Source organism: Palaemon carinicauda, chromosome 7, assembly GCF_036898095.1.
Source record: "Palaemon carinicauda isolate YSFRI2023 chromosome 7, ASM3689809v2, whole genome shotgun sequence".
Lineage (NCBI taxonomy): Eukaryota > Metazoa > Arthropoda > Malacostraca > Decapoda > Palaemonidae > Palaemon > Palaemon carinicauda.
The window spans coordinates 104,251,845-104,256,911 of NC_090731.1; the positions used below are offsets into that span (position 1 = coordinate 104,251,845).

At 40.0% G+C, this 5,067-nt stretch overlaps 1 pseudogene; it reads left to right on the forward strand.

Moving 5' to 3' along the window:
• The first annotated feature begins 1,545 nt into the window (after positions 1 to 1,545).
• Positions 1,546 to 2,487, forward strand: LOC137643615 (uncharacterized; annotated as a pseudogene).
• Positions 2,488 to 5,067: the final 2,580 nt, after the last annotated feature.

Genomic DNA, 5,067 nt, shown 5'->3' on the forward strand with positions numbered 1-5,067 from the left:
CCATGATGCTGTCCGCAACATCTCTCCTACTGCAAAGTACTTCACCACAGCGGATGCCCTGCATGGCTATTGGCAAATGGAATTGGCAGAAGAGGATCGCCACCTGACTACGTTTATAACTCCGTATGGAAGATTCCAGCACTGTCGCGGCCCAATGCGATTTTCAGCAACAGGTGATGCATACTGCCTCCGTGGAGATATGGCACTACAAGGTTTTCCCAACTGGTGAAGGTTGTAGATGATATCCTCCTTTCCGACGAGGATCTCCCTTCCTACCTACAACACGTGCACCAGATGCTGACCAGATACCATCAATATAGCATCACCCTCAACAAGGACAAGTTCACTGTAGCCGCCTCTAAAGTTAACTTTTGCGGTTATGTATTATCATCCGATGGTATTGCAGCAGACCCTGACAAGGTATCAGCTATATGGGACTTTCCTACACCATCTAACGTGACAGATGTCAGGTCGTTTATGGGTCTTGTCAATCAACTTGCCGCCTTCACTCCAGACATCGCAGCAGCAGCACAGCCCCTACGCCCACTTATGAGCCCCAAACGCTCATTCGTCTGGACACCCGACCATGAGCGAGCATTTAGGAAAGTCAAGACAGCTCTGACTTCACCTCCTGTCCTAGCACCCTTCAATCCTGCCTCGCCTGTAGTTCTACAAACAGATGCCTCATGCCTATATGGTCTCGGCTATGCCCTACTTCAAGATAACGGCCAAGGTCAGATGCGTTTCGTCTAGTGTGGCTCTCATTTCCTTATGGATACTGAGACTCATTACGCCACCATAGAGCTGGAGCTACTTGCAGTCACTTGGGCTATAGCTAAGTGCCGCCTATACTTGTCCGGACTTCAGCATTTCCCCTTAATGACTGATCATCGTCCCTTGATACCGATTCTCAATCACTACACTCTGGATGCTATTGAGAATCCACGCCTTCAACGTCTCAAGATGAAAGTGGCCCCCTACATCTTCACTGCAGTATGGCGCGCAGGGAAACAACTTTGCGTACCAGACGCCCTATCTCGCTCCCTAACCAGTCGCCCCACACCTGAAGATGAAGAAGAATACACTACTTTGACTGCACATGTCAGGCATATCGTTGCCAGCTCCGCCACTTCTACTGACGACCAGGCAACAGGACCCATCATCGAAGAGGATAAGTCTCTACAAGAAATCCGCATGGCCGCATCTGAGGATCAAGATTACAGTCATCTCGTTCACTACGTATCCAACGGCTTTCCCACCAACCGCTATGATCTCCACGCTTCCGCCCTCCCATATTGGAAGCGGCGTGATAACCTTTACGCGGATGGAGAGTTGGTATTGTATGGACCCTGAATCGTCATCCCTGCAGCCCTCCGTCAACGCACCTTGGATCGACTCCACGACAGTCACCAAGGGATTGAAACTACTCGACGCCGTGCAATGCAGACAGTATTCTGGCCAGGCATCAATGCAGATATTAAGAGTAAAGTAGAAAGATGTGAGGCCTGCCAACAGCTTCTCCCTAGTCAGCAGCAGGAACCTTACATGTGCGTCAACCACCCATCCCGGCCCTTTGAAAGTGTGTCGGCTGACTTCTTCCACATAGCAGGAAAATCCTTCCATGTTATTGCTGATAGACTTTCAGGCTGGCCTGTGGTTGTTCCCTGTGGACGTGGCACAACTACAGCCAGGGTTACAAGAATGTTCTGCGTTTTCTTCCGCGAGGTTGGTGTTCCACTCCGCTTACGAACTGATGGAGGACCCCCATTTTCCAGCCACGACTTCAAGCAATTTGCTGACCGCTGGGGAGTTCATCACATCATTACATCGCCACATTACCCTCAGTCTAATGGACACGCAGAAGCTGCCGTGAAAGCTGTTAAACACCTCATCCTCAAGACCGCCCCATCCGGGAACATAGATTGTGAAACCTTTGATAGAGGACTGATGGAGCTTCGGAATACACTGAACCCTGCTGGACGCTCCCCTGCACAGATTCTCTATGGCCATCCTCTCCGCACTTGTGTTCCAGCCCACCCCAGATCATTCAAAGAGGAGTGGCAAACTAAGACCGAAGATTACGACCGCCACACTGCTGCCCAAACCGACCAGGCTGTGAGCCTTTACAACTCTCATGCCCGCCATCTACCCAAGCTCACCATCTGCCAACGAGTCAGGATACAGGATGCAACGACACTTTGATGGGACAAGATTGGTATCGTGATGGGCCGTGAAATGTTCAGAAAGTATGAAGTACGCCTTCCAAGTGGTCGTGTATGGTTTCGAAACCGACGACATTTACGCCCAGTGGCTAATATAAGTGATGACACCTCTCCCCAAGACCCTGTGTCCTCTTGTTCTGGCCAGGAAAGAGAGCCATTATCCGAACCCTCCAATTTCCCTCGTCATTCACCTCGACTAGCTCAGAGAAATTACCGTTCCGCTCAAGACACTGCTACGAGCGTAAAGGGGGAGGGAGGTGTATAGGTATCTAATATTATGCTGTATATTATTTACATTACGTACAGTTTATGAACATTCATGTATATTTACTTTATTATTATTTTGTAGAAGAATGATATTTATTTCCATTTATCTTTTCATTACATATACTGTAAGACCACTTTTTCATTATACATCGTGGCAACAATGTAATTATATGTGTCAACACTGCTTTTCTTTCCGCCATGTGCACATAGTAGTCATTCGTTGTTCAGTGGTCACTGTATCGACAAGCATGGACCTGCTTCCCGTTGCTTGTCACATGTCCGTTTATCTTCATTATACAAGATTTTAAAGAACCTACTAGTTTAACTTGTCACCCTCCATTCCATTTATCGCATGGATGTATGTGGCAGTATCACACACAAATACCTATCACATTCTCTATACCTTGATTATTCTTTCCAAATTTAGTATTGAGGTGACCAATCACAATTTTCATATCTCTTTTTGGGATCTCCTGTATTACACTCTACAGTTTTTCATACAATTTATATTTTCTTTTTCTCAGGGTAATTATTAGGTGGTCCATAGCAAACTATAACACTCATATTTCACTGCTTTGATTTAAACATTGACAGCAACAGTCTACTCCATTCATGCCTTTCTTGCTCTACGTGTCATCCTTCTCTTCCATGGGTTAAGGCAGCCGATGCGGTAACATCCATGACGGGTGAACGCCAGATTTGGGTTTGAGTCCTACCAAAACTCGTTAGATTCTTTGATCGCTGTAACCTCACCATCTTTGTCAGCTCAGGATTAGGAATTAGTCTTCGGCAGCCATTACCTGGCCCTCTTTGGTCCTAGCTTGGATGAAGAGGGGGCTTAAGCACTGATCATCTGTATATATGATCAGTCTCTAGGGCATTGTCCTGCTTGATAGAGCAATGTCCCTTTTTCTAGCCTTTGCCATTCATGAACGGCTTAAGATAAATAAAAAAACTCCATTTGCCCTTCCGGAATATATATATATATATATATATATATATATATATATATATATATATATATATATATATATATATATATATGTATATATATATATACATATATATATATATATATATATATGTATATATATATATATATATATATATATACATATATATATATATATATATATATATATATATATATATATATATATATATATATATATATGTATATATATATATAAATTGCCTTAGTCTAAAATATCCTTACGAATCCCCTTTCAAGGAGTTTCATTTAGAAGCAAGATATCCAAACTATTTTTATAAATTCATTCTCCATTTGCTGTAACTTCAAGATGGGATTCATGGTTCTAACATTACAATTGCCAATTATCAATTTTTCTTTAGTATTTATAAACCGGGAATTCCTAGCACCCACCTACACCAGGGACTGGGAGCCATTTTGTCATTCTCTCTTTCCAAAGACTGACTATATCCATAGAGGATTCATTGGATAGATTCTTCAAATGATAGACAGTTCATTATGATGTGCAGTGGTAATCTAACTAAGGCAAGTGACCCCTGCCTGTCCATATTAATTCTAGTAAGATCATCCACCAGACATCAGGAGTAGAAGTCGAAGAGACAGCTTGTCTATCGCGTTAAACCCAATCCGTTACCCTGCTGTTAGTGACTTCAATGAAATTTAGGGAAGGATTTCTTCCACACCTAAAGTTCTCGTTACTCGTCCGCTTATATAACCGTTGACAAACATGGATTGCTGAGATAGACCACCTAGCACAGTATATATATATATATATATATATATATATATATATATATATATATATATATATATATATATATATATATATACATATATATATAAATATGAATATATATATGTATATATACATATATATATATATATATATATATATATATATATATATATATATATATATATATATATATATATATATATATATATATGTATATATATACATATATATATAAATATGAATATATATATGTATGTATATATATATATATATATATATATATATATATATATGTGTGTGTGTATATATATATATATATATATATATATATATATTCAAATAAGCCATATATTGTACTACCTTAATATATGGATTCTCTCTAATACCTCGTGATCAGAGACCGAAGGGGGAATCAATTCAAAGATATAGCCTCTGGACAGCCGTGAAATCGAACTCTGGGAACTCTGGTCCAGGGAACTTATACGACAGTGACAGAGCATTTTGTGGCTAAATGCTATGACACTGCCGTACCAATTTCCTAGACTAAGGTTGGATTCCCAGGCCGGCAATAGGCTATTATCTTTGATTAAGGTCCTCCTTGGGTCTCTGATCCCTAGTTATAACAGAGAATACAGATATTAAGATAGTAGAATATATAGTTCATTTATATTTGAAAAAACATGTATAAATGTGAAACATTTATCGTATATATGATTATAAATATATATATATATATATATATATATATATATATATATATATATATATATATATATATATATATATATATATATATATATATTAAGGGGCCTGGCAAGGTCCCCCGCCCCGAAAAAAAAAAAAAAAAAAAA